Source organism: Malania oleifera, chromosome 12 (assembly GCF_029873635.1).
Source record: "Malania oleifera isolate guangnan ecotype guangnan chromosome 12, ASM2987363v1, whole genome shotgun sequence".
NCBI lineage: Eukaryota > Viridiplantae > Streptophyta > Magnoliopsida > Santalales > Ximeniaceae > Malania > Malania oleifera.
In genome coordinates this window covers 70,265,215-70,273,335 of record NC_080428.1, presented here as the reverse complement: position 1 = coordinate 70,273,335, position 8,121 = coordinate 70,265,215, and the positions used below count along the sequence as shown (strand labels likewise).

General features: G+C 39.3%; 2 pseudogenes; both read left to right on the top strand.

The window, feature by feature from the left end:
• Positions 1-461: 461 nt before the first annotated feature.
• On the top strand, positions 462-7,901 carry LOC131143997 (aquaporin TIP1-2-like; annotated as a pseudogene).
• Positions 1,671-2,205, top strand: LOC131144200 (histone H1-like; annotated as a pseudogene).
• Positions 7,902-8,121: the final 220 nt, after the last annotated feature.

Here is an 8,121-nt window from a genome sequence, read left to right as displayed (position 1 = left end):
GACGAAGTCTACGACCTCCTTTTGTTTATGTATCTATTTCTTCCCTCTTATTATTATATTTAAATACTATTATTTTTCGGGTCACTACATCTTCTCTCTTTCTCTCTCTCTTCATAACCACCAAGTTCTAAGATTTCCCAGCAATGTTGATCACTTGAATCACCATCAGCTAGTGCCACTAGGTGACTCACCTCAACACACTCTGAGCAGTGCTGGCTGAGTTCATTAGCACCCTCATTCCGCGTTCGTTGACGAAGTCTACGACCTCCTTCTGTTTCTGTATCTATTTCTTCCCTCTTATTATTATATTTAAATGTTATTATTTTTTGGGTCCCTACATCTTCTCTCTCTCTCTCTCTCTCTCTCTCTCTCTCTCTCTCTCTCTCTCTCTCTCTCTCTCTCTCTCTCTCTCTCTCTCTCTCTCTCTCTTTGTAACCACCAAATTCTAAGATTTCCCAGCAATGTCGATCACTTGAATCGCCATCGGCTAGTGCCATGAGGTGACTCACCTCGACACACTCTGAGCAGCGCTGGCCAAGTTCATTAGCACCCTCATTTTCGTGTTCGCTAGTGAAGGCTCCCGCCGGCCTTATTGCCACCGCACTGGCGCATGGCTTCGGCATTTTCGTGGGGGTGGCGGTCGGAGCCAACATCTTCGGCGAGCACGTTATTAGAATTTTTAATTTGTTAGTTGTTAGTTTAGTTGTTAATTTGTTAGTTTAGTTATTATTTCAATTATATTTTTCATTTCATATACTAGTATAAATACCACTGTAAAGTTAACTTTTTATCAATTATGGAATATACAATTTTATTTATTTAACATGGTATCAGAGCATTTTTCGCTGCTGCTCTCCGCGGTTCTCTTCGCAGAGCTTCACTTAATCGAGGTCTCATCCACGCTGCGATGAAGCTATGCAAGGAATTGATCCCCGGAATGGAGATTGAGTACATTAACGTAGCGCCACTGCCGATGCTCAGCGCCGATCTGGAGATCGACAGCAACTACGACATTCTAGAGAAGAGATAGACTCTTCCGGTTTGGCACCAGAAAGATGAGTTCTTGCAGGCTTTGAAGACCAATCAATCCCTCATCTTGTTTGACGAAACTGGTAGTGGTAAAACAACTCAGAGCCCTCAGTTTGTTTTGGAAGTTGTAGATACAGATACGCCAGACAAACGGAAGAAGATGATGATTGCCTGCACTAAGCCTCGTAGAGTGGCTGCAATGTATGTATCACGTCGAGTTGCTCAAGAAATGGATGTAAATCTCGGGGAAGAAGTTGGATACAACATTGTTAATATTACTAGGAACCTGACCTTCCGGCTACCTCTCCAGCTCTGGTGTCCTTATTATCTTAAAATTTTCTTCATTTCTTTCTTCAATCTTTCTGTTTCTTTTTCACTTCTATGGTGAAACCTAAGTCTTCTGCGCATTTTGCTTCTACAGCAAATGCTTATGGTTTTTAAAATTTTCTTCTTTTCTTTCTACAAGTTTTTATTACTTGGAAAATTGCTGATGATTCTTTCTCTCATATTCTACTATGAAATTTTGGCAATTTTTTGTTCTAAAATTCTATTCTGGATTTTTTTTCTCCAATATTCTACTTTGGAATTTTGGGAATTTGTTGTGCTCCAAGTGTTTGAAAGAATGACACAAAGGAGCTGTAATGGCGTCTGAAGAGCAGCTAGTAGCGATCACAAAGTTCATTGAGGAAAAGCAGAAGCACTTGCCTCCCAACTTCAAGAAGCTCATGTTATTTCTTTTGAAGAAGCTTGTTGCTATCGGAAAACTCGTGAAGGTGGCAGGATCATTTAAGCTTCCGGCTGCTCGGTCACCGGCGGTGAAGCCAGCAGTTACTAATGCGGCGAAGAAGACGCCGGCAATAGCAACAAAAGCAAAGTCTGCAAAGGTATCAAAAGAGACAAAGGCGAAGGCTCCAACCAAAACAAAGAAGGCCAAAGCTGCTGAAAAACCAAACCTGTAGCAAAGCCAAAAGTTGTGGCAAAGCCAAAGACAAAGCCAAAGGACAAGCCGGTTAAAGCATCGAGAACTTCAACCAGGACTTTGCCGAGGAAAGCAAATTGTAGCTCCGAAGCCTGCTGCAAAGAAAGCACCGGCTAAGGCAACTTCTTCAAAGAGCGCGAAGGCCAAGAGTGAAATCTCCAGCCAAGACAGCAACGACAAAGAAAGGGAAGAAGTGAGGGAACGAAGTTTGTAGGGGTAGCTTCTGTAAATTTGCTGATCTTTGTGGTTGTATTTGGAGTTGCAGTCATATTTTGATGTGTTATTGGAAGAGAGCGATTTTGGGATCTTCAAGGATTGCTGTTTATGTTAAAAAAATAAAAAAAAATCAGACTTTGCAAGCTATCAAGTATGCTTTATGGTTCCCATCTGTGAGATCTGAACTCCAGCACCATTGTTGTCTCCTGTTTTGGGCATTGACATCTCCTCCCACGATCATCATCTATGCTTCACATCAATGTAGTTTTTTTTTCGTCATCTTTTTATCACAAGACGACAATGTGAAATCTTTATTCACCGTCTTCATCTTGAAGGGGCATATAAGAGTTATTAATTTGTTAGTTGTTAGTTTAGTTATTATTTTAGTTGTATTTTTCATTTCATATACTAGTATAAATTGTAGAGACCTGAACCCATAAAATAAGGAAATAAATTAGAAAAGGGTAAAAAGGTAATTTTAGCAAGCTTTGTTGACGAAGCCAAGGTTCTCGTCAACGAATGCCCCTATAATGCTCTTCTCCAAAATTCAGAGCCTCGGTGACAAAGAGATCCTGACCGATAGGGAAAATATATCAAACTAGGGTTCGTCGACGAAGAGCCTTTTGTGGCTCATCGATGAAGGCACAATTCGTCGACGAATTTGACTGGGTCAAAGGGTCTATATATATCATTTTTAGTTGCTTAATGGTTAAGAAATCACAAAAGCTCTCTCTTTCTAGAACCGACAAGCTCTCTCTCTCTCTCTCTCTCTCTCTCTCTCTCTCTCTTCGATCCTTTGTTTTTCGTCACCCAAATCGACGATTGGAGGTTACCACATAGATCAGGGGGAAAACCTCTACGACTGTAGCAGATCAAATCTTCGTTTTGAGGATTTCGGGGTTTTATCCCGAAATCGAGGTAAGAGTCTAAGTTCGTTTTTGGTTTGGTAGATCTATAGTAAATAGGATTGTGTTGAAGTATTGTTCTTTGATTTTTAGGTTTTGGAAACTCAGTTCACTGTTTTGGAGCCGTATAGTTTGTGTTTTAAGTGTTCGGAAAAAGTAAGGGGATTTGTTTACATCAGTCATTTTAGAAAACTAAACCGCTAAAAAGTTAGCTTATGTTTATATGCACGTATTGATTGCTTATTTGTAAAGTTTCACCGGATAAAAATGACGGTCTGACGATTTTACGATTTTGGTAAAAATGAGGGTTTTAACGTATGATCTCCAAACTTTTCAAAACTTCTTAATTTGCATTAAACTTAACGTAGGAGATGCTGGGACCCCTTGTTTTCCGTTTAAATGTTATTTTTCGAGTTATATACTATACATAGCGGATTTTTGACCAAACGAGTGTGGCATATGATATGAAATGGAATATACTGAACTGTTATACACGTATATGAATTATGGGAACTGAAGTTCCATTTCACTATCTGAAAATATGGAAAAACAGGTGTCGGTTATACACCGAGCTTTATATGTGAATAGGGTTAAACCAAGAGTGTGTGTGTCAGTTTATACCACAATACGAATGAATGAGTTTGTGAAAATATTGGAATTGTGCAGGTGATTTGTAAATAATAAACAAGTTAATTTGTTTTATTATAAATTGTATATATAATATTGGGACCGCATCTTGTTACTATAAGAGCCTAAAAAGCTCAATGTTATGTGAAAACCTTAAAAATCGTAAACCCGGTACCGTTGCTATAATCTTGATACAGTGCAACCACACATCTGTTTTTCAGTGTGGGTATCGAGATAGTCGGCTGGGTAGGTGTGGCCACTGGTGGATTAATGGACCAAGTGGATTCAGTCGGACTATAGTAACCATAATACCTGATAGTGCCTATGCAAGGTAGGGTTTGATCAGGAATTTATGATCGCACAACCCGCACCAAGGGGTAGTGTTGGCATTAGTTATGATTGTTTCTAAGTTGGACGGTATTCTAAATATACATATACATGATTTAAAAACTAAAATGGGCAAAGTCACAGGTTTGAGTACCGGGCGGAGAGATTGTACGGTGTATGCGCCTGTACCCTACCTTAACCCCGGGAACTCTTGCTCATTATGATGCTAAACTATCTATTGCAAGAATTATATCTATATATCTCCTATATTACAGAATTGAGAATGCTTTAAGTATGTAACTGCTTTCTACTGGTTTAAACACATGTTGTCACACACTGATGTAATATTGTCCACTTTACTGAAAAGTATCTCACCTCAACATACAACATTTGTTTCAGGTCATGCAGGGCATCGACCCTAGTTGCTAGAGGGACTTGTAGTGTCGTATTGTGTGTAGATTACGTAAGCGGTTTGTATACGTAATAGACTTAGTTCAGAATGTCTTTTTGGGGTCTGTAAGAACAAGTTATGTTTTAAGCACGTTCGTACGTATGTAAGGATACAATTTAGAAACTCTAGTTTGTCTTTTAGATCCCATATGAATGTTTATGTTTTTCCTTGTGTAAGATATTACAGATCAGAAACACACGTATGTCCCTATTTATGGGCAGGTTGTATACGTATGATTATCAGAGATAGGTATATTATACAGGTATAGTAACACTCCGAGGCCGTATAAAGGGCCAGGGTGTTACATAAATACCACTGTAAAGACAATTTTTTCATCAATTCCGGAATATACAATTTTATTTATTTAACACATGTGAAACCAACCATCACGTTTGGCGTGTTCATCGGCGGCAACATCACTCTCCTCCGGGGAATCCTTTCCTGGATAGCTCAGCTTGGGTTCCACTGTAGCCTGCTTGCTCCTAAAATTCTGCACTCATGGCATGGTACGTACTACGTGCTTGTAGAAAGTCAACGTTATAGTTCACCGTTGAGAAATTTTTGGGAACAATTTATATCGTTGCGCAGATTTATATGTGGGGCACCAAACATGGAATGAAATTTCATTTTATTTCACTCCATTTTCGTAGAATAAAATTTAACATTTTTTAGAATAAAAAATGCATATAATTAATTAGTTACATATATCGAATGTATTACTCAACTTATTTTAATTGAGTTATTTTAAAAATTACGCAGACTACCTCGGCATTTTCTATATCGTCTGGAGTGACCGTATGGAACGCATTCGTATTGGAGATTGTGATGACCTTCAGGCCTGGTTTACACCGTCTATGCCAGCGCCATCGACCCGCGGAAGGGCAACGCGGGCATCATTGCCCCCATCGCCATCGGTCACGTCGTCAGGGCGAATGCTGGGCCGGCCCCTTCATCGGAGGTGGGCTCGGCTGCCTCGTCTACGATCTCTGCTTCAGTGCCTAATCTCACGAGCCACTGCCGCCTGCGCCCTTGGATTGAGGATTTTTTATTATTATTGTTAATTATCATTATTATGATTATCCTCATCTCCATTGTACTGCTGAAGCCTAAATTGGCAGCTGGTATGAGCGGCCGATAGGTAATTGGTGTCTACTCAACGAAGTGCAATGTACGGGATAGGTCAGTACTAGGGGAAAATCACAGGAGTTTTTTTCCTGATTATTTTTTAAAAAATATATATATCAAATAATACCTCTTTCAAGGAAATATTTCTCAAAATGACTCTGACGTAATCTCGCTACTCTAAGTAGCGAGATTTGCCACGCATCGATAGCTGGGTGGATGGTCATTACAAATTCAAAGTAAATCTCGCTACTTAGCAGCTATCGACGCGTGTTACCACGTTTCAAACGGCGATTGGTAGAGCATTAAGTATCTGAAGCAAATCTCGCTACTCCAAGTAGCGAGATTTGTCACGCATCAGCGTGAGCCCTTCAGTTAAAAATAAATCTCGCTACTTGGAATAGTGAGATTACGTCAGAATCATTCTAAATGAAATATTTCTCTAAAAGATGTATTATTTAATATATTTAAAAAAAAAAGATAATTCAGAAAAAAAACTCGCAATTATTTGCCCCACATAGGCGGCCCTAATCCCACTTGGCCTATACAATAATTGTATCATTGGTTGAATTTCATATCATTTTCACGCTTACAAATACGTTTGAAAATAAAATTGTACTTGGAAATATTCAAGTTTCCCTTAACGTGTGATGATAAATAATTTTGATGACAAATTAGAAATAGAGCTCGTGTATTTAATACGATTAAAATGGTTCTTTTTTTCTTTATAATGTGTCAAAAGAATTTATATTTTTGTTTTGAATATTGTAGATATTTTAATTTATTTTATTGTGACAAGAAAAATAGAACAATTAAGCATGCTCAAATTAATATTTATGAAGAGAAAGTTGAAGTACTATAAAATATCTTAAATATTAGGAGAAGAAAATTCAAATTTTTATTAATTGATAGTTTAAAAGACTTTACTCCAAGTAGTGAGATTTACTTTTGACTGAAGGGCTCACGCTGACGCGTGTCAAATCTCTCTACTTGGAGTAGCGAGATTTTCTTCGGATACTTAATGCTCTGCCAACCGCCGTTTGACGCGTGGTAAATCTCACTACTCCAAGTAGCGAGATTTACTTTGGATTTGAAATGACCATCCACCCGGCTATCGCGCGTGCCAAATCTCGCTACTTGGAGTAGCGAAATTTGTTTCAGACTAACCTCGCCCGTTCTTCCTCCTTCCTTGCGCGAACAGACAGTACCTTTGCATATGGGGAAAATCAATACACATTAATGTTTTAACAATTTATTCATTACACTTTTCAATTAATCTATTTGCTTTCTTGGTGGAAATTGAACTTAACACCAAATTCTAGAGTTTGTTTATTCATAGATGTTGAATTCATCTATTTATTTTCTTGGTGGGAAAGTTAGGTCCAAACTCTAAGTTCATTCATTCATTAGAATTTGTATACATCTATTTGGTTTATAGTTATTAGTTATTTCGTTAAGATATAATTTACACATATCACTTATACATACAATTTTGTCTTGCGTAGGTTTTTTTTATTTCCCGATCGCCGATCTAAATGGCAGGAAGCTCAAGCAGTGCTCCGGTGACGGTATTATTATATATAGGGGGAACATTATAACCGGATTAGATGGTGTTAGGTATAGTAGTCGGCCAGTTCAACTTATTCGAATTGGCCGTAGGTGTAAATTAAGTAAATTATATACGAAGATATATAAATATTTGCATATTGATCCAGATCAGTATGCATTACGGGTGACCACAAGATACCCTGCGCGAGAGTTAAATAATGCAGCCTTCTACGAGGCTGTTCCCATATCAGATGATTATGGGCTGCGCATTGTATTGGACACACACTGCGTTGGTGAGCCATATTTAACGATGCAATTGTATGTTGAGACCATTCCTCAAATGGGTGTAATCGCGGTCAGGCAACCAGACACGCCCGCGGAGCAATTGGATGAGGTCGGTGAAGACACCGAACAAACACATCAGGTTGATGTTGGTGCGGAGGTTCGTGCTATGTCTACGGTCGATTTTAACAAATATCCGGGATCGTCATTCGAGCCATCGGCATACGAAGCACCTGTTCCTCACACTTTTCTGTAGGGAGGTTGCGAAGACGTCCCGAGTGCGGAACCAGCATCGTTGTTCGCCATTGCGAATGACGCATTGGACGAGAGCATGAACATTACGAATGATGTTCATATTGAAGACGAACACATAAACAAACAGGAAATGGGTGAAGGGTTAAATACCCCACCATGACACGGAATACGCAACGTTTGATGGGCGAGCTTCCGATGTACGGTCATATGGACCTAAATGCTGCAGATTTAAGTGCGGTCGATAAGCTTACTATACGCGTGACTCGTTGGGAAGAATCCTCTAAGTTGAGTAAGGGGATGCTCTTCGAATCGAAGGATCAGCTGATCGCCGCAGTGCGAATATATCACGCTCGCACCCACCATGACTTCCATGTGGTGCG